Below are 22,430 nucleotides of genomic sequence, written 5' to 3'. Positions count from 1 at the left end.
TGTCTCCAATGACAAACCGTGACAGTTATAACTTTTTCCTCACAAGACATTTACATTTCTATTAATATATATTTAATATAGATTTGATATATTTTACAAATGATGTTTCAAGTAATTTGCAGTTGTATGTGTTACGGACTTACAGAGTTGAAATAATTATTGAAGATGTCACCAATTTTCTAGGTAAATATGTTTCCAAAGGCGCTACTAGCACAATTTAGTCACCAGATGTCCATAACAACTCATCCAATCCACACATGCAAAGAAATCTTCATCTTCCAATATTGAAGATCAAACATCAAGATGTTTTAATAAGTTTATTTGTGTCAAATGTGTTTAAATACAAAGGTTTTTATGAGGTGTCCAATTTTTGTTTATAAATAAATGAATAAAAGTCAATGGTGCATTCTTTTAATGAATATGTAAAAAAAGAAATAAGAAAAAACTTATTTTGTTGACTTCTAAAATGGGTGAGACACAGAGCAAGCAGTGGGTTCTTCTGGCTAATGGTTGCCACAGGCTGGAACAATTACATACATCAGGTCTGTCTACAGTTTACTGTTTATTTAAATTTTAGATATTCAAAACAGATAATAAACGCTTTCTGATATCCAGCACTGTGTAAAAACCTTCTTATCTATTGATCAGGCTGATGTGTGCCATGCCTATCAGATGGTTCACCACAATGGCATTCCAGATGAGCAGATTCCAGTGATGATGTATGATGATATAGCTTACAATGCAGAGTAAGTGGATTTTTATTTTCATCCTGTAATGGCTGAATATGTTGACTGTATTTGTTGGTAAACTGAGATGAGGTGTGTGTGGAGTGGAAAGTGGAAGCAGAAACTCTACAGCTTTTTTTTTGCTCCTATCAACAGGAACCCAAATCCAGGAGAAATCATCAACGAGCCTGATGGCCCAAGCGTTTATCCAGGAGTCCTGAAAGACTACACCGGACATGTATTTTTTCAGATTTGCATTATACCAATATATACTACAGTGGGACCAAAATGCATTTAGTCAGCCACTGATTGTGCAAGTTCTCTACCTAGAAAGATTAGAGAGGTCTGTAATTTTCATCATAGGTACACTTCAACTATGAGAGAGAAAATGAGAAAAAAAAAATCCAGGAAATCACATTGTAGGATTTTTAAAGAATTTATTTGTAAATAATGGTGGAAAATAAGTATTTGGTCAATAACAGAAGTTTAACGCAATACTTTGTAACATACCCTTTGTTTTCAATGACAGAGGTCAAACGTTTCCTGTAAGTCTTCACCAGGTTTGCACACACTGTAGCTGGTATTTGGTATTCTGTGGGGTTGAGGTCTAGAGACTGGCTAGGCCACTCCAGGACTAAATGCTTTTTACTTCGTTATCTGAGCTGTGTGTTTGGGATCATTGTCATGCTGGAAGGCCCAGCCATGTTCCATCTTCAATGCTCTCACTGATGGAAGGAGGTTTTGTCTTAAAATGTCACGATTCATGGCCCCGTTCATTCTTCCCTTCACACGGACCAGTCGTCCTGTCCCCTGAGCAGAAAAACAGCCCCAAAGCATGATGTTGCCACCCCCCATGCTTCACAGTTGGTATGGTGTTCTTTGGATGCAACTCAGCATTCACTCTCCTCCAAACACAACAAGTTGAGTTTTTCCCAAAAAGCTCTATTTTGGTTTCATCAGATAACATGATATACCCCCAATCCTCTTCTGGATCTGGATTAAGTTTGAGTGTAACTGTTTGAGGTTGTGGGCAGGTGTCTTTTATACTGAGTTCAAACAGGTGCCATTAATACAGGTACCGAGTGGAGGACAGAGAAGCCTCTTAAAGAAGAAATTACAGGTCTGTGAGAGCCAGAAATCTTGCTTGTTTGTGGGTGACCAAATACTTATTTTCCACCATAATTTACAAATACATTCTTAACAAATTTCCTGGATTTGTTTTCTCATTTTGTCTCTCATAGTTGAAGTGTACCTATAATGAAAATTACAGACCTCTCTCATCTTTCTAAGTAAGAGAACTATACACTTAGTGGCTGACTAAATACTTTTTGCCCCATTGCATGAGATAACTACATTTAATCAATCCAAGTAATTCACTTTGCTCTGTACAGGATGTAGGATATGTTTTTTTGTTGTTGTTGTTGTTGTTTTTGTTTTGTTTTGTTTTGTTTTTTGAAGGATGATGAGCCGGAATGAAAACTAAAGAAAATTAAATAGGAGTAACGAGGCTGTTTTCAAAATGTAAGGAGTAGAAAGTTTAGATGATTGGGTAAAAATGTGAGGAGTAGAACTAAAAATTAATTACTCCGGTAAAGTAAATATAACCAAAATTAAACATAATGAAGTATTTGTACTTTGTGACTTGACATCTCTTGAAGCATGTGATTATTAAATGTAATAATAATAATAACAAAATAAATACATAAATAATAATAATATTATTATTATTAATAATAATAATAATAATAATAATAATAATAATAAATTGTCCACCTGTTTTCATCAACAGCGGTAAAAATGACAGCATTTTTGTATACCTGTCGGATCACAGGGGTAAAGGACTGTTTGCCTTTCCCAATGATACAGTAAGCTGTATTCCTGTTTTCCTAATTTTCAGAATTTTATACATTTAGTATAAAATCAGCATCTAACATGCTTTACCTCATCTCAGCTTCATGCGTATGACTAAGATGCCTAGATGCCACCAGTTCTCAAGTAGGTCAGTCAGTAGGAACACAACATGCTCAGTCTTTCATTTCTGAAAGTAATGCTATTGACATTGTCCTGTACAACACTGCAGATGGTGATTTACATAGAAAGCTGTTTCTCTGGATCAATGATTGAACATCTCCCAAAAAACATAAACGGTAAGCTGTTTAGTTTAGACTTTATCGATGGTAGATGGCTTTTTCATTTCACACAGAAGAGGACAATGTCCTTATTGACAGTCTTGTGCTCCAATAAGAGAGGCTGAAGTAAAGGAGATGCTGATCCGATGTTTCCCTCTTTGTGTTTTAGTTCATGCAGTAACTGTAATCTAAGGTAAGCTGAGCTTGAGACTCCTTGTTTGAGCTATTATTGTAAAGGAAAGTGGTGCGAAGACATACCTATTGACTCAAAATCACTACCACAGGGATAGCACACCAGTTATTGCCTTTCGACCTTGTCCGACATCGCTACCACTGTGATAGCACACTGGCTACCTGTGGGACGTTTTGCCCATGTATCAGTTAGAGCATTTGTGGGGTGAACAAGAGGGCCTGGCTCACAATTTCCATTCTAGTTTATCATAAAGATGTTCAATGGACAGTTGATGGAGGGAAGAAATTTCACCTGCTCATTTCTTGATACAGCGGTGGTTCCTATTACAGTACCACATGGACTCCGGACGCTGATGGCAAAGCATGGCTCAGGATTTTAACTTGCGACCCCTGGGCCATAGTGGTATGATATTAGACTTCTGATCCACTTAGAAGACTAAAAATAGTAAAAAAAAAATCTAAATAAATAAATAAATAAAAACACGGCCAATTGTGACACACTTGGAGGAAAGCGCTGGATCCCCAGTCTCATTGTATCAGCTAACAGACACCTGTGCCAGCCAACATCGCTTAAGAGTGATGAGGGGAGAGAGCACCATCTACCCTCCTAGAGAGAGCACAGCCAGTTGTGCTTTCCTGGGCTCTGGCTGCTGAAGGCAAAGCATGTCTCGAGAGTGGCAGCACATTAGACCGCTGAGCCCTGAACATAAGATCCTAAGTTGAGTGGTAGTACTGTTACAGCTGATGGCACAACACAGTATAAGGACTTTTTTATTTACAGTGTTTTTATTGACATTTCTTTTTCAAAAAGTCTGACCTGACCAGAACAACCTTCCAGGACCAGTTTCAGTATTTGAGATGCAATGTGACAGAATCTACCCCCTGTCATTATGGAAACACAGTAAATACTTGAAAAGGTTCTCACCATACAAAAAGTATTTTAATTCATTTGAACTAAATCGAATCTAAAGAATCCTACAGTAAAACCTACTGTAAAATTGAATCACCTGAATTGTCCAGGAGCTCAGCAAACTGGCCATTGGGGACTTCTTGGGTTGTCCAGAACATGCTCATAAAGCAAACTCTTTTGCACCAACACATCTTACCCCATCCCATGAAGTCCCACTGATGATTCTAAAGAAGAAAATTGAGAGCGAGAGAAACCTTGAGAAAAGAGGAGCTCTGGAGAGAGATCTTTGCAAACTTGAGCAGGTAAACACTGAAACCAGTCCTATAATATATTATTATTTCTCAAGCAGAACCTTTGGCAAATTGAGACATTTGTGTATATTGTGTAATCCATCCCAAATGAATGCCAAAAAAGCTAAAAAAGCAAGTGTTTTTTTTTCTATAATGCACACATTCAATTTCAGAGCCAGGATTAAAAGGGCTGTGAACGCCATTGCTACTCACCCTAATGCTAAAACCATCAAAGGAGGGAGAGCCCACTGTCCACTGACTCATCTCCTCCTCCTCTGTATTCATAAGCTGAAGACATGGTCTGAACTAGCAAAGCAGGTTTAGTGCTTCAGTAAGACCATGGTGAGGAGAACCTCTGGTGTCGAAAGCAGGGAACAGCAGTGACAGATTGTGCACTGATACCTTATATCTCCAAAAAGCTTTACATAAGGGTGAAAAAAGCTTATTGATGGGACCCGTTCAGATTTAGGCACTGACCAGTATACACTTCTAGGTCACGCTCAGCATTAGGTGTGATAAGCTCTGACTGGGAGGCCAAAAAATTAGAGTCTGCAACCCTCACACACTGCTTATGTGAAAACATGTGGATTGTTTGAATAGAAAACATGAATACAGAGACCAAAATTAGGAAAAAGAAAAAACGCTTGTTTCATAATCTATTTTCTTCCTTCTGGAATTTTTTGGCACAAGGCAGGAATATTCTCTGGGATGGTGTCAGCCCTCCTTATTGCGCCCTTCCCTGGGGCGCCGTCCACAGGCTCATAAAAGGACTTCCGCCTCGTTTGTGTTGATTGTGTGTTCATGTGTTGCACTGTTGAGTTCTCCCTGTTGTTTCCCAAGCGAGGCCTGCAGTTTAGGTTCCCCTAGTATTCCCCTGTATCCCAACCCCTTCCCATGTTCTTATTTCGGTGGATCACGGCTTAATCCCCTGTCACTCCCTGCTCCTCCCAGTCCCAGGTTTGTTGTTTTCACCGTTTGGTTTGTCACTTTCGGTTTGAGTTTCAGTTTTATCCCTTAGGTTGCTGCACCTTGTTTTCTCTGCACCTTGTTTTGTATTCCTGTTGTGTTTCAATAAATCTTGCTTAGATCCATCTCTGCAAGTCTTCTCCCTGTCTTTGTAAAAGTTGAATCCAGTTTCTTTTTTAGAAGGTTCCTTAAAGCACCTTAAGAGGTTCCTCCACAATTTCAAATTGAAGAACCTCCAAAAGATCCTTGAGGAACTTATTCTTTTAACAGTGCGCAGGTTATTTTTGGATCAGTATCCGCCACCATAATCAATAATATTTTTCACTACCTCAGATTTGATCATCTTTATTTTGCCCCTACATTTTTACTGATTTTATTAACTGTTATGCCACACATATTTAGCAGGGTTACAGGGCTGTTGCTTTATTTTACTACTTAAAATATTTATTTATTAACAGACGCTTTTTTGTTTCCTGAATAATCCAAATCTATTCCATTATTTGGTTGTTGATTATATGGTGAGTGTCTCTGGTGTAAGAGCACTGGTGGGAATTGCCTGCCACTTACATTTGTTACAGTTGTGTTTCTATTGTTATTGTGCTGTTTTCTTTCATTTGCATGTTTGTTGTTATGTTTTTTACAGCAACATAACTCCCCGCCACATCCCTAGTCCGTATCCGATGGACATTCCGGATACATATTCTGGTGATCCGGAGCTTTGCGAGAGGTTCGTATTTCAGTGCTCGGTTTATTTAAGTTGTCAGGGAACCAGCACTGACCAGGCGAAGGTCGCCTTCTTCGTATCCCGTCTCACTGGAGAAGCTCTGGATTGGGACCTGGGAGGAGTTGAGCGTGAAGCCCTTCTCGGAGTACATGAGGCACTTTAACAGTGTTTCAGCGTCCCCGAGGGGGGCTCACGCCGGACGACCTGCTGCTGGAGCAGGGTGACAGGTCGGTAGCCGCGCGTAGTGGGTGGAGTCACACCGCGCTTGTCGCCGTGTTCTCCCCGTTTGCAGCAAGAGCTGGCGTGCCGAGGTGAGGCGCTTGAGGTGGACGAGCAGCCGCCACCTCAGTTAGCGAACCTATAACAGAAAAAATCGATATATCGGTGAATAATATATCGGCCCCAGATATATCATCGTGCATCACTAATACTGACTGAGGGTGTTATTGTGTTTAGAGTAGTTATTGTGTTATTGTGTTTAAGGCCCATTTCATTTAATAATGAGGTCAATTTCATTTTTAAGGCGAATTTCATTTATGAGGCCCATTTCATTTATTAATGAGGCCGATTTCATTTATAAGGCCCATTTCATTTATTAATGAGGCCCATTTCAGTTATGAGGCTGATTTCATTTCTTTATGAGGCCGATTTCATTTAATAATGAGGCCCATTTCATTTATTAATGAGGCCGATTTCATTTATTAATGAGGCCCATTTCATTTATTAATGAGGCCCATTTCATTTATTAATGAGGCCCATTTCATTTTTGAGGTCGATTTCATTTATGAGGCCGAATTCATTTATTAATGGGACTGATTTGTTTAATTATTTGAGAATTCTGAGGCTGGGTATCCAGCCCATTTTATGATGTCATTGTGATTAACGTACCCATTTCCCCCACACTTTCTTTCTCTACCCTTCTTCTGTCTCTTTCATTCCCTTCATCTTTATCGTCACTCTCTCTTTCTGTTGCCTTCTGTCTTTCCCTTCATCTTCATCGTCACTCTGTCTCTTTCTGTTGCCTTCTGTCTTTCCCTTCATCTTCATCGTCACTCTGTCTCTTTCTGATGCTTCTGTCTTTCCCTTCATCTTCATCGTCACTCTGTCTCTTTCTGTTGCTTCTGTCTTTCCCTTAATCTTCATCGTCACTCTGTCTCTTTCTGTTGCCTTCTGTCTTTCCCTTCATCTTCATCGTCACTCTGTCTCTTTCTGATGCTTCTGTCTTTCCCTTCATCTTCATCGTCACTCTGTCTCTTTCTGTTGCCTTCTGTCTTTCCCTTCATCTTCATCGTCACTCTGTCTCGTTCTGATGCTCTCTGTCTTTCCCTTTATCTTCATCGTCACTCTGTCTCTTTCTGTTGCCTTCTGTCTTTCCCTTCATCTTCATCGTCACTCTGTCTCGTTCTGATGCTCTCTGTCTTTCCCTTTATCTTCATCGTCACTCTGTCTCTTTCTGTTGCCTTCTGTCTTTCCCTTCATCTTCATCGTCACTCTGTCTCTTTCTGTTGCCTTCTGTCTTTCCCTTCATCTTCATCGTCACTCTGTCTCTTTCTGATGCTTCTGTCTTTCCCTTCATCTTCATCGTCACTCTGTCTCTTTCTGTTGCCTTCTGTCTTTCCCTTCATCTTCATCGTCACTCTGTCTCGTTCTGATGCTCTCTGTCTTTCCCTTTATCTTCATCGTCACTCTGTCTCTTTCTGTTGCCTTCTGTCTTTTCCTTCATCTTCATCGTCACTCTGTCTCTGTTGCTTCTGTCTTTCCCTTCATCTTCATCGTCACTCTGTCTCTTTCTGATGCCTTCTGTCTTTCCCTTCATCTTCATCGTCACTCTGTCTCTTTCTGTTGCTTCTGTCTTTCCCTTCATCTTCATCGTCACTCTGTCTCTTTCTGTTGCCTTCTGTCTTTCCCTTCATCTTCATCGTCACTCTGTCTCTTTCTGATGCTTCTGTCTTTCCCTTCATCTTCATCGTCACTCTGTCTCTTTCTGTTGCCTTCTGTCTTTCCCTTCATCTTCATCGTCACTCTGTCTCGTTCTGATGCTCTCTGTCTTTCCCTTTATCTTCATCGTCACTCTGTCTCTTTCTGTTGCCTTCTGACTTTCCCTTCATCTTCATCGTCACTCTGTCTCTTTCTGTTGCTTCTGTCTTTCCCTTCATCTTCATCGTCACTCTGTCTCTTTCTGATGCCTTCTGTCTTTCCCTTCATCTTCATCGTCACTCTGTCTCTTTCTGTTGCTTCTGTCTTTCCCTTCATCTTCATCGTCACTCTGTCTCTTTCTGTTGCTTCTGTCTTTCCCTTCATCTTCATCGTCACTCTGTCTCTTTCTGTTGCCTTCTGTCTTTCCCTTCATCTTCATCGTCACTCTGTCTCTTTCTGTTGCCTTCTGTCTTTCCCTTCATCTTCATCGTCACTCTGTCTCTTTCTGATGCTTCTGTCTTTCCCTTCATCTTCATCGTCACTCTGTCTCTTTCTGTTGCCTTCTGTCTTTCCCTTCATCTTCATCGTCACTCTGTCTCGTTCTGATGCTCTCTGTCTTTCCCTTTATCTTCATCGTCACTCTGTCTCTTTCTGTTGCCTTCTGTCTTTTCCTTCATCTTCATCGTCACTCTGTCTCTGTTGCTTCTGTCTTTCCCTTCATCTTCATCGTCACTCTGTCTCTTTCTGATGCCTTCTGTCTTTCCCTTCATCTTCATCGTCACTCTGTCTCTTTCTGTTGCCTTCTGTCTTTCCCTTTATCTTCATCGTCACTCTGTCTCTTTCTGTTGCCTTCTGTCTTTTCCTTCATCTTCATCGTTACTCTGTCTCTGTTGCTTCTGTCTTTCCCTTCATCTTCATCGTCACTCTGTCTCTTTCTGATGCCTTCTGTCTTTCCCTTCATCTTCATCGTCACTCTGTCTCTTTCTGTTGCCTTCTGTCTTTCCCTTCATCTTCATCGTCACTCTGTCTCTTTCTGTTCCCTTCTTGTTATTCCCTTCCTTTTTTTTTTTTTTTTTTCGGTTTCAGTTTCGGTTTCGGTTTCTGTCTCCCTCTCTCACTTCCTCTTTCTGCATGCAGCAGAGAGTCGGCTCCAGAAGCCTTTAAGCCTCGCCCTGAGAAGGCTGAGAAGGCTACAAAGGCTGAGGCTCTTCTCCTCAGCGGCCCTCTCAGCAGCAGCCCTCTCCACAGCGGCCCTCTCCGCGGCGGCCCTCTCTGCGGCGGCCTTCTCCGCAACTGCCCTCTCCGCAGCGGCCCTCTCTGCAGCGGCCTTCTCCGCAGCTGCCTTCTCCGCAGCTGCCTTCTCCGCAGCTGCCCTCTCTGCAGCGGCCCTCTCCGCAGTGGCCTCCTCTGCAGCAGCTGCCTTCTGCTTCAGCTCCTCCATGACCCTCTGCTTTTGCATTGCCACTGGAGGAAGAGCCGATACCAGGTTGTATTCTTTGTCCAGTGCCTCTGTAAGAGCCCTTTCCTGTCGCAGGACTTCCAGCTCCTGGTTCTTGTACCAGTTCAATGCATGCAGCTCCATGTTTTGGGCGTACAGCTGCTCTGCCAGCACCCTGCACCTGCTGAGCCTGGTTTTGTTGTCTGCCAGCTCCTCGCTGACCTGTCGTAGGATTTCCGACTGGAAGTCCAGCGAGTCCTTTACCTCCTGCTTGGCCTCCTCCAGGTCCTGAATTTTGGCACGTAGCTCGTACGTCTCCTTTTCAATGTCCTGGTCCCTTGTTGTGTTGACCCTTTTTATCCAGCGGTTGTGCCTCCTTGTGTTGGCTTTCCGCTCCCTCAGCCTGGCTGCCTTCTCCTTCTCAATGCTCTCTTGGGCCTCCTTGAGCTGAAACAGCAGGGACTCCCGCTCGGCCTTCCACTGCTCCATTTCCCCGGTTTCGGTCTTGGTTCAGGTGAGAACTGGTAATGCCACTGACTGCTCCTTTGCACTGCGTGAGTGAAAGGCTCAGAGTGAGGGTGAGCTCTGCAGGGTCTATTTATACTGCTCTGTGGGGCCGTGATGTCACAGGGATGTCAAAGAGACCATTATGACATCTTCGACTGACATTTTTTAAAACCGTGCCCTCTGATTGGCCACTTGGCCACTGCCATTGACTTCTGCAGGGAGCTGTACTAAACCTCTGGCCATGGTGTAACCATGGTAACCAGGGTAAACAAGGAATGGCGGAACCCTCACTGTTGTCCAGTAATTCGACACCTCAAACAACTGAACCAGCTCCTTTGGGAGTGATCAGAAAGGGTGACCGGATGCCCCCCTTTGCTGGGACAGGTCCTTTTTTCGGAATCTAATAAATGCTACTGTTTAATGCTAATTACTTTTTTACGATGTTGTCTCCGTGTTTCTATTAATATCTTTGCAATAATACAGCGCAGAAATACGGTTCAAACGCCTCCTGAATCACAACTTCTCATCTCAAGATCGTAGATCTGACCAGGGGACACTCAGGAAATCACTAAGGATTTAATTTTTTTTTTTCTAAGCATTTTTTCAGGTTTGGGGCCTTCATTCATTCATTCATTCATTCATTCATTCATTCACTCATTCATTCATTCATTTATGGCCAGCCGTAAAATTTGATCAGTACTGCTCTGAGGTCCACCGGCCACAAACACCACAGAAGAACACGCTAAGAAGACCTACAGCTATACAGCTCATTTCTGCATCAGTTTTGATCACCTAAGATAAGATAAGATAGTCCTTTATTAGTCCCGCAGTGGGGAAATTCTCATGAAGATTCCAGCTTCATCCACTTTAATTTTGTCAGGTTTGGGGCCTTCATTCATTCATTCATTCATTCATTCATTCATTTATGGCCAGCTGTGATCCTGCAGCTCCATGCAGCCATTGGACAAAATTTCTGCCCATAGAAAGAGAGCAGGGAGATGGCGATTGACTAAATAATTGCTAAAAGCTAAGATACCAAACCAAAACACACTGATCAATCACTGATCAATCATCATATCAATCACCAAATTAATCACACACACTTACAGCCTGTCCGACACCCCAGAAGGACTGATGAGTGTCCAGTAAAATTATTTATTATTTCTGTATTTTTATTATATATGTATCCCTAGTATTTACTGTTTATAAATATAGTTCTTATTACTGTATTAACACGTTATTAAATAAGTATTTTCAATTACAGATTAACTCTCTTATTTTCTGTATTTGTTCACACAAATTGTTTCTGTAATCTTATTGGTTTAAACTCCTGTCAATCAGTCCTGTGGGACCAATGAGCAGGGTTTCGGGATTTCATCAGCCGGTCGAGAGCTGGCTGAGGCGAAGCGGTTCGAGGACTCAGCAAATAGTTCTGACAGAAAAGTGTCCAGACTGAGGTAAACGCACAGTAAAAGCACATATACATATTTATTTATTTATTTATTTATTTATTTATTTATTTATTTGATCGTATTTGGTCATATCAGCTATTAAGGCCATGCATTAGTGCTGGTACCTGAGCTTCCATGGCTCAAACAGAGGTAAAGAAGGGCGCACTAAACACTCCAACATCTGATAGGGGATTTAGGCTTCGTCCCAATTGCATACTACACACTAGTACTAAAGGGTATAGACTAGCACAGCAGTGACAGGGTGTTGGTAGCTTACTGCACAGTATTTTGGTAACTAGGCTTCCAGCAGTGTCCAGCATAGCTACTATTTTCTGCTTACCCTTTCCATATCAAACTCTTTTAAATGCATACAGCATATGTACATAGATTATTGGACAGCATATCTGCTACCACCATTGTACAAACCTAGCGAGTACGGGTGACCAATGCAGCAATATATTGATTTATCTTTTCTTGAAACATAATTACATAAACATACTTACTTATGCAGACACGTGTTCAAATCACTAAGCTCAAGTCTATGCTTGGCTTTAGGATCCTGAAACATTTATCCTCACTAGTCCATCGCAAGACTAGTCTTGGTGTGAATAACCGAAACGCTGCCTGACAATTAATTACTCAATCAAAAATGTGGAATTACTTGACCTAAGCAAAGTCTAAAACTAAGATCATGGGATATCTTCCTATAAGGCATTAGTCAACCTAATGTCAGCTTAACTCTTAATTAACCTCCTGCAACATGTAATACATACAGTCTAAAACAGACTGTCAACAAAGTCACAAGCCATTGATCAGGAAACAACCTGATTCCCAGGAAAGCACAAGGGGTCCACATGTTATATAGACAACATGGTTATTAATTACCCTGACGCATCAGGTATCCATCCCAGTCAAGAAAGCTAACACCTTCACTAACTTTCCTCTCTATAAGGCTTAATGATGATACTTCCTCCTTTCCATCAAAAGCCATCTATCTAATCATTTCCACAATATTAAATCATATTTGGTGTTTTTTATTTATTTATGTATTTTTTTTATGATGCAATCATATAATTCAAAGCTTTAACATGACCAACATTATTATGCATTGTAAGTTTGGTTAGTCAACCAGAACGACCCAGATGTTTGCATAAAGCTGCCCAGATGTTTTCAGTCTTATAGGAACACCTCGTGGAAAACTAACCCGCTAAGAATTGGAAGGACTTGCTTGACCTGCCATGAACTTTATCTCTCCCAGTGGACATTTCATCCATAAGTGCTCTTCAAATGTACGATAAATCATACCCTGAAGACCAACGGGGGACGTAGGTACCCTTGCTCACCAGTAGGTGACAGCACCAGAGGAGGAAAATGGGTGTGGCTACACAGGTGATTAAAAAAGCTTTCCCAACAAAGAACCAACCTGTTTCCCCAGCCAGGTAAACAAACACCCAACAGAGATAAACAAAGGAACCAAGGAGGTCCTCTACCATTGTCCTAACAAAGGACAGCCAGCTCTTGATGGGCCTAACTCTAATCACCTTAGAAACCTTTTCGAATTTCAGCTGGACATCTGATCAGCGTTCCCACACAGCTACTTTCTTAAAATCACGGGTGGAACGGGTGGTCACGACCTGAACGAGGGTAAAGCGAACATTTCCTGGGAACTTTTCCTGGACCAGAAGCCAGAAAGATGAACATTCCTAGAAGCAGTACCTGGACGGCACGTCAAGAATCTTCATTCCATCAGCTGAATCAGCTGAGGACCACAACCACTGGATATTTAAGAAAAGATCGATCACGTGAGACTGAACTTTAAAATCTGGGCATAGTTTAGCGAATACATCCTTAATCTTAAAGTTGAATGCTGCATCAATTGTCAATTGACTGGAATCCATGCGACCAACAACTTTAACAAGATTCCCAGTATCTGCACTGGCCACACAGCCCCACAGCATGATGGAACCGCCACCAACTTTTACTGTGGGTAGCAAGTGTTTGTCTTGGAATGCTGTGTTCCCTTTCCACCATGTACACCACCCCTTGTTATGTCCAAATACCTCCATTTTAGTTCCACAGCACCTTATTCCAAAGTGAAGCTGGCTTGTTTAAATGTGCTTTAGCATACCTCAAGCGACTCTGTTTGTGGCTTGTGAGCAGAAAAGGCTTCTTCTGCATTACTCTCCCATAGTACATGTATTTGGACAGATAGCCTCTCCTTGTGCAAAGTGCGCTGAATAGCTGAACGATGCACAGTGACACCAACAGTGACAAGAAGTAAATAATCAAAAATGACTTGTGTTCCACCTCTGTTCTGTCTCCTCTCCAGAGTTATAGGCAGTTTTTTTTGTGGTGGACGTCAATCAGTTTGAGGGAAACAGCAGAGCTTATTCTGATCTAGACGTCATCCCGCTCCAGTCCACAGAGCAAGAGTCTCAGTCTTCCTCTTTGTGCAGTGGTGGAGGCAGAAGCTGTTCTCACACAGTCCACCATGAAGCAAAAAACCAGGAGGCTAAAGTTCACCAAGATTAAGGTATGTTAGTTGTGTGATGCGTGAATAAATATAAATTGGTGTGGGCACCAACCAATAACGGTTGGTGTGGCACAATGAATAACACCACTACCTGCCACTGAGCTGCCACATCATGTGGGAGACATAAGTCGCTTTGGATAAGAGAGTCAGCTAAATACCATAAATGTGTGTGTGTGTGTGTGTGTGTGTGTGTGTCTATATATATATATATATATATATATATATATATATATATATATATATATATATATATATATATATATGTATGTATGTGTTCTGGTTGTGTCCCTCCAACAGATCCTGACGAAGTCAACAAGGGTACACCCCTTGTAGCCCTCAAGCATGACTCTAAGTGTTGGCCTACTAGCTGGGTTCAATTCTGATAGGAAAGTCCTGCTCTGTGGATCGTGGTTGAGCTAGAACCTTTGCTCCCACAGTGATGCAGGAAACCAGGAGACCGAGGCTTCAACTCCCCTTCAGATTATTATTATTATTAACTAGCATCAAACTCTGAGGTATTTGATGTTATCCAAATCACTTGACATGTTCTAGATAATCTGTCATGTTGTCTCTCAAGCAGAACCTGAAGAAAAGGAAGACTATACCCCTTGTAGCCATTTAGAGAAGATGTCCAGCACGATTCCAGGTAACTTTCAGTGTTTGTTTAAACTGTGGTGAACATCATGAACCCTTTTAACCTCTGAAACTCCACAGGAACTCATTCCTCACTCCTCTACCTTTAGAAGGATTTGGCCAGTGTGTGCTGTATTCCATGTCCTTGCTGAATAATAATCCTTAGAAAGTCTGGGAGTTTAAGAGGTGAAGGAATAAAGGCCCTAAGAAGGTTCATGTTTTCTACTTGACACTAATGTCTTTCACAACAGGAGAGATGTCTAATACACAGCTTTCCATTTTGAACTTCAGTTCCAGGGAGCATCAGGTCCTCTCAAGAACCAATCCAGCTACCAGCCTTCATCAGAGAACAGTCTTCAGAGAAATCCCCCTACTGACATTTATAAGAAATAAATGTGTTGTTGATCAGCTTCACCACCCCAGGAGGTTTCATCATTTTAGAATAGAAAATCTTCAAAGGTAAAATCTGTGCTTGGGTTCGGTACCTACACTGATTCTAACCGTCAGTTCAGTTAGAAAATACGCAGCAACACAACACCGTCTAATCGCTGCTCCTGTCATTGAGAGAGAGGGAGTTTGATCCCTGGGAGGCCAAAGCGATCTGTGGAGTCTGAGATCCAAGAAATCCTTTTCCCATCAACCCACACGCTAACATGCTGTTTGAAGTTTCTAAACATGCTGACGCAGCATTTATCCACAACTGACTAAACTCCTCAACATACAGTTTTTAAACCAGGAGACCGAGGTTTCCTCTCTTGCATCTAGACTAAGATTCATTTTTAAAGTATGTGAGATATTTCCTCTTATTGACCATCAGTGTGACCTTCAGTTTAAAATGCAGTCAGTGCAAAAGCAGCAACCTTGCCCACAATAGGTCTTCCCTAATACCACAAACAGTCCTGTCTCTGTCTCTGATTAATGAGTCATGCAACTCACTGAATTCATGATCTTTTTCCTTTTTCAGGTCTGTGGAAGAAGCCTCTCTGTATGCCTCTCTCGGATGTGACTCAGGTAAGTCTGATTGTTTTGCAGTACCAGTTTCTGCAGGTGGACCAGAATCGCTGACCTGCGGCTCGACACAGGAATCTGCAACAACATTGGGTGATGCTGATGGGAACTCTTTCAGTCGTCCTGAGAAGGTGTTTTCTGTTTCTCCTATAGGTTCTTTCATCTTTAAACCACACCTAACGTCTCACATGTCTCACATCTTTCTTGTACATTTCTTGTACATCACTGACAACAATGTGAAATTCAATGCTGTGTCCTGCTTGAACCATGTTGGGCTGCTGTGTCCTGCTTGTTTTGCATGAAAATGATGCTGCTGTGTTCTGTATAATTAGTTTTGCTGCTTTGTTGTGCTTGAGCGGTGTTACAGTGCTGTTCATATTCATATATAAACCTAAACCTTTTCTTCATTATTTTTATTTTTTCCTTCATTTCTTCTTTTCCCCATGTGCTGAGTTGCCCCCTGCTGTCTGCTGGTACGAGTGCATTTGTGTTTGGCTGCTCTTTCCTACCCTGTCCTGCTGTAACATCTCCCATGTCTCATGTCCTAGTATTGCTGGTACATCACAATCAACAATATGTGAAATTCAGTTTAGCATTTTTGGCTTTTGTGTTCACAGGTGAGTGGTAGCTTTCCCAGCGGTGACATGTGGTGTCCAGAGTATGTGAGTACTTTGCTGAAATCTGCAGTTTCTGGTCCCCGAATTCCTCCCGTACACCTCAGTGCTTTCAGCTGGATCCTGAGCTCTCATGAAGAACAAATGGTGAACATCGGGTAGGTTCTTTCTTGACTCTCAGTAATCGCTGAACTTGTTTTTCAGCACATTTCTTGTTTCAGTTTCTTCACTCACTGAATTGTAACATGTTGTAGACCTTCACTACATTTTCCCCAGCGACGTGCGGAAAGGTGGCGCATTGTTCTCCTCAACAATCCCACTCTCTGTAAGAAACCGGTCAAACATTTGCACCCACAGTCTCCAATTTTTTACAAGATTGCCTTGCAAGCACAGTGCTAAAGGTGGCTGCAGCTGTGCCACTTGCTTGTGGTCTGCTTGAACCGTGTTGGGCTGCTGTGTCCTGCTTGTGTTCTACATGAGAATGGTTACACTGCTGTGTTCTGTATAAATTGTTTTGTTGCTTTGTTTTGCTTGAGCGGTGTTACAGTGCTGTTCATATTCATATATAAACCTAAACCTTTTCTTCATTATTATTATTTTTTCCTTCATTTCTTCTCTCTTCCCCCATGTGCTGAGCTGCCCCCTGCTGTCTGCTGGTGCGAGTGTATTTGTGTTTGGCTGCTCTTTCCTACCCTGTCCTGCTGTAACCCTTCTAAAAAGTTTTTGCCCCCTTCCTCCTAACCCTTTGTGTTTTCTCTCTCTTTCACATATGTTGAGATGCCCAGTTTCAACTGTTCCATCGGCAGACCTCGCTCTCTCCACCACCCTCCTGACCACTGTCTGGTTTTGGGGCCTCGAATTGAGTCATCCTCACCTCACGGCATGGCTGTGCTTGTGACCGTGTACCTGCATGGACTTCATTTCACTCATGTTTTCATCTTTTTATGGCTTGACGGCACGCTGGCCAGATTCCCTTAATTCCATGTTTTATTCCTGTTCTGCTTTTCGTTGTGCTATGCGGTGTCGACCAGAGGAGGATGGGTTCCCTTTTTGAGTCTTGGTTCCTCTCAAGGTTTCTTCCTCTCGATCTGAGAGAGTTTTTCCTTGCCACTGTTGCCACTTGCTTGCTCAGAAGAGGCTTGGACCCGGATCTCTGTAACGCTGCTGTGTGACCACATTTGTTGTGAAAGTGCTGTATAAATAAAATTCATTTGAACTGAATACTGTATTCTGTGTGAGTTATGCTCCTCTATGCTGGTTGTGTAGTGTTATGCTACCGTATTCTGGTTGAAAGAGTACTGGTACTGTATTCTATATCGAAATAATGATTCTAATGTCTTCTGAATGAAAGCGTTATGCTACTCTGTTGTGAATGAACAGTTTCAGGCTACTGTGTTCTGTAAGACATCGTTACGCTACTCTATTCTGGTAGAACAGGGTTCTGTTACTGTGGTCTGTAGGAAAGTTCTGCTACTTCTCATACAGAATTCAGTAGCATAGCTCTGAATACGGGATACAACAGCATTGCGCTTCACATTCAACACAGAGCATGTAGAGCCCCCTATGGATTCTATAAGGGGATTAGCGTAGCCCATTTTTCAGATAACATGATTCACCTCCCTGAAATGTAATCCTAAAAATATTGTTAATATCAGAAATCAAACATTTCATACCCCACTGTATCTAGCTTAAAGTACCTGAAACAGAATTTCACACAGTTGAAAAGACCTCAAATAAAAAACAGCCAGTTTTAATTGTAAGAGATGAAGCGTGATTTTTTGTTCACACAACTCCACAAACACTAAGTAGGATTGAAGAGAAAAGAGGAAAAATGGAGTTTATGGTCCTTTAATATAATATTCGGACATTTAGGCCCAGCCCTAGGTGTGTCTTAATCTTCACACATCACTGCTATTACATTATCAAAAATGTTTAATGCTATTGCATTATTAAAAATGCATTTAAAATAATGACAGGATACAGGGTGGTAAAAGGTACCTTGCACGCAGAGTTCAGTGGAGTCTCATCAAGTTCATGCACAGAGTGGATTCTGCTGGAGTTCTGTTTCTATATAGATCATGTAGCTGGTAGAGAACTGCTCAAGCACTGCTCCTGCATTTTCTCTTAAAGCAGTTTAAAACTCTGCCTGACCATCAAGGTCTATACATGAGCTTTTAAGAATAGTGGACACACGTCTTGATTCACTGAATAACTTCTTTTCTCAGTACTTTTAAAATCTGCTGGAATTTGTCATAAAGGTAAAGGTGTGGTAAATGTGGGAACAGCAGAAACTAAGACAATAAGATTATTTGAAAGAGTTAAAAGCCTCTTTATATAAGCAGACAATCAGCTGCTAGGTAATGCACTAATTTCGGAGCAGTTCTTGTCTTTGTAAATAACAGAGGACTCTGATCCCATATCTGCATTCCTACATTGAGAAGCTTTTCAAACACATGCCTTTATCTTATTGATCATGAGTTACAAACCCTCCCTCAGTGGTGTGGGTGTTCAATCTTACTCACAAAGGGCCAGTGTGGTTACAGCTTTTCATACCAGCCAAGCAGAAGCACATGTAATCAGTTGTTTGAAGACTCACTAATTGATTAAACAAGTGGAATCAGGTGTCCCGCAGCCTGTTTAGGATGGAAAAGCTGCAGCTGAACACCCTGCAATAAAACGTGCAGGACAGGGGGACTCTACAATTAAAACAACAAGATTGTGGCTTTAAAGTACTAAGATATCACTGAAATTAAGGTATGCTGAGGGCTGAGTAACACACCTGAAGTAGTTACAATCCCAGCTTTTAATACAATAAAGAGAATTCTTCACCCTTTTTGTCTGCACTGATTGGTCAGTGTCTGGTCTTCAATATCTGACACGTAGTCAGCTAAATCCTGAGGTGCTTTCTCTTTGCATAGCGTGTACCATGTCTGTCTTTCTTGAACCTGAGTCTGATTAACACGGTTAGCTGTCAGCAGAGGGGTACACACCTCTCCTCATGGAAATCATCATCATCATCATATTCATCATCATCTGACATTGCCTGGTCAGTATGGGTTTGGTGTTCTGTAAGACACGTAGAACAGACATGGTCTTGTGTTTTTTACAGTGTTTCTAGTCTGAGCAGATTTCCCTTGTATGTAGAGTTTAGGTTCAATTTATTACCATTTAGTTTTTTTGTTTTTTCATGCCATGGTGGAGCTCAAGGTCATTACTTGACTGTAACCCTTTGTACATTTCAGACCCATCTACACTGTTTTAAATCGTAGACCCATGTGTGTTCACTCACGCGTTCACTCCAGCCCGAGAGAAGTCCTCTCCTCTTTCGTAGCTTCAACCCAAAGCTGGGATTTTGTTAGTGTGGCTGAGTGGTCTAAGGGGCTGGGTTGTCTGGAGTCTCTTTGGTAGTGTGGGTTTGGACTGCCACTGCCAAAAGACACCTTTTAGGGGAAGTGGTGACTCAGCAGTTGGAGCACCGAGCTATTGATGACCGGGTCAAGGGTTCAATACCTGGCTCGGCAAGCTGCCACTGTTTGGCCCATAAGCAAGGCCCTTCACCCTCTTTGCTCCCCGTGCACCACAGCAATGGCTGCCCACCACTCCAGGCACTGTCACTGTGTGTGTTCACTGCATGGATGGGTTAAAGGAGGAGGCCAAATTCCATCTGTGTCAGACACAAATGGTAAACATGGTTGTCTTTTGCTCTGTGGTCCATTTCAGACCCTATAACAGTAGTCAGTAGTTGGTCAGTGTCTGGTCTTCAAAATCTGACACAGTCAGCTAAGGCGAGTCTGAGGGTTCTCCAATTTCACTCAGCTGTATTTTGATGTGGTCAAGTGCAGAGGTAGAAGTGCACCCTAAAGATCTTGATCATCTAACAGATGATCTGCAGACTGTGCTCCATTCTAACCTTGATCGTGTTTCTCCAACCTAACACCAAGTCGTTTCTGCCTACCTCTCCTCTGTTTGAGCTGCCACTCAGTCGGGTTGTAACACGGTGATGTTGCTTTATGAACAGTGAGCAAAATCAGTCCTGGCTTTGTAGAGTGTGAGTATTACCATTACTGTTGATTCTACTCATTGACTTGATGTAAAGTAGCTCCTAATCTTTTAATAGATCACCAAACTAGGCTAACTGTCACACACACTCAGGGTAGGCACCAGGTCCGTATGATGGACTATGGAATCATTCCTCATTTGTAATAAACTGCACTGTATTACTGAATCGGTACAAGGTGAAATTTTTGTGCACGTAACTATTGAACGATGTCTCTCACTCGACCTACCTGAACATGTAGTTGACCGAGCTTTGGTGCATTTCACAAACACAGCCTCTCCCACGTTGGCAAGAAACAACAAAGCCAATCCTGTTAGTGATGTTGGTTAGGGAGACGGGACTCGTAGTAGAGAAGGAGATCTGTTAACCATCTTTTGGGGTGCTTAGTCTTAAAGTGGCAGGCTAGTCTCCGGCTTCCAAAAAGCAGCACAATTTCCTGCTTATCACAGTCTATGGTCTTGGTGAATTTGCTGTGGTTTTTATCAGAAGCAGCTCTTTCTACTGATCAGACATTGATTCAGGATCCCCTTAACATTAGGTTAAATTTTGCCCCTGGGTATTAAGAGAACTCTGTATTTCTCCACCTGACTCCATCTCCAACCAACACCTAATCCTGTTTTAGAACTACTTCAAACATGATCTCCACCTGCCACCCCCTTTATTAGCAAATGTACCATTACAACCTCAACAGCTAGTGTTTTCATTAATAACCTTGCAGATTGAACCATCTCACCCTGCAGATGCAGAGCATGTAACAGATGATCTGCAGGCTGTGCTCTGGTATAGTCTTGACAGTGTTGCTCCAATCAGAATCAAAGAAATGTTGTTAAATGCAATAACATCAAACACCCTAGATTCCCTTTCAGCACTGTTACCAAACTTACCAGCAGTCATAAACTGTTATTCCTGCTGACATTGGTAGTAATAATGTAATCCACTCCCATTACTTGTCTGGAACCCTTAGCATTCCTCTAGAAACATCCAGAAACAAGCTTCCAAACGTCAGCATATGCGTCTTCATTTTCATCACTGTCTTTATCCTGTTCACTCGTGTGAGGAGTTTAATATTGTGTCCTTTAGTCCTAGCAGCCGCAGATGCCCCAAAAATGTTGTCTTCCATACGTGTGTCATATGTTCTGCTTCATGTGTAGACAGAGCAGGAAGTAAGAGGCAATGTTTAGTTCAAGTTTACCTCAAGTTTCAGTTTGTCTCCACTCTTTTTGTAATGGTTCATGATCAGTTGTACCCTTTAAGTACCTAATTACATGCTCGATTGCAGTCCAGTGTTGTTTGTTTGGCTCAGACAAGTACTGCGACTATTTAACTGCTCCAACTTTGATCAGGTCTTGTGCGCCTCATCACAACAAACAAGCTACATGCTGCTTTGTGATTGGGATTTGTGGTTGGACCTTGGTTACAGTCTGACCTACCAAATTGTTCAGGTACTTTTGATGTGTAATTCTTTTGACTCCTATTTACTGCGCCTTGACTTTGATTGAAATCAGTACCTAGAAAATGGTTCAGTTTTCCTAGATCCTTCATCTTGAATGCTGTTGGCATCTTTTTTTACCTCAACCTCAGACTTTCAGTGTGTTTGTCGTAGACACAATGGTCTGCTGGTTTCTGTGGAAAGCCATTTTCATCCTGATAATCCAGACAGTTTAAGAGCATACAGTGACTTATTCAGTTCACAGCTGTATTTGACTTTCCTTCAAATCCCTCTGAATGCTCCATATACATCTCACAATCAATCAGACCGTGCAAGTAGACTGTTGTAACGTCCATCTGGTGGAGCTGAAGGTCTTACTGTGCTGTCATGTTGCTCTGACCGAACACCAGGTCTTTACTACCTGCCTCTGCTCTGTCTGAGCTACCACATGGTCGAGTTGTTTGTCACTGATAAAATAACAGTGATGCTGCCTTTTGAACAGTGAGCAACAACATCCATGGCTTTGTAGAGTTCTAGTATTACCCTTACTCTCCAAGTCATTTTATTTGACCTTTTCTCTTCAGTCTTACTTACATTGTTTTATGTACCAAAACCTGCCCTTAGTCCATAAAAATAATAACAAGCTGTTTCTATTACTGTGTCGTTATGTAAATGAGCTTCTTCTGATTGGCTGCATTTTTCTGAAATGCAACTTAAGCATTATTGTCTTAGTGGGGCTAAACTACTGCAGCCTGAAGGTGGATGAATGATGTATGGAAAATGAATTAATAGAGGGAGCTTAAAGCTCTATGTTGAATATGAAGAGCAGCACTGTTGTATTCTGTATTTAGATTCATGCTCCTATCTGCTGTTTGAGTGATTATATGCTACTGTATTTTGTATGAAA

At 41.8% G+C, this 22,430-nt stretch overlaps 1 pseudogene; it reads left to right on the top strand.

Moving 5' to 3' along the window:
- The first annotated feature begins 466 nt into the window (after positions 1-466).
- Positions 467-22,430, top strand: part of LOC140536283 (legumain-like) — a 286,563-nt pseudogene continuing 264,599 nt past the window's right edge.

This window comes from Salminus brasiliensis, chromosome 15 (genome assembly GCF_030463535.1).
Source record: "Salminus brasiliensis chromosome 15, fSalBra1.hap2, whole genome shotgun sequence".
In the NCBI taxonomy this organism is placed as follows: Eukaryota; Metazoa; Chordata; class Actinopteri; order Characiformes; family Bryconidae; genus Salminus; species Salminus brasiliensis.
This window is presented reverse-complemented; position numbering and strand designations above follow the sequence as displayed.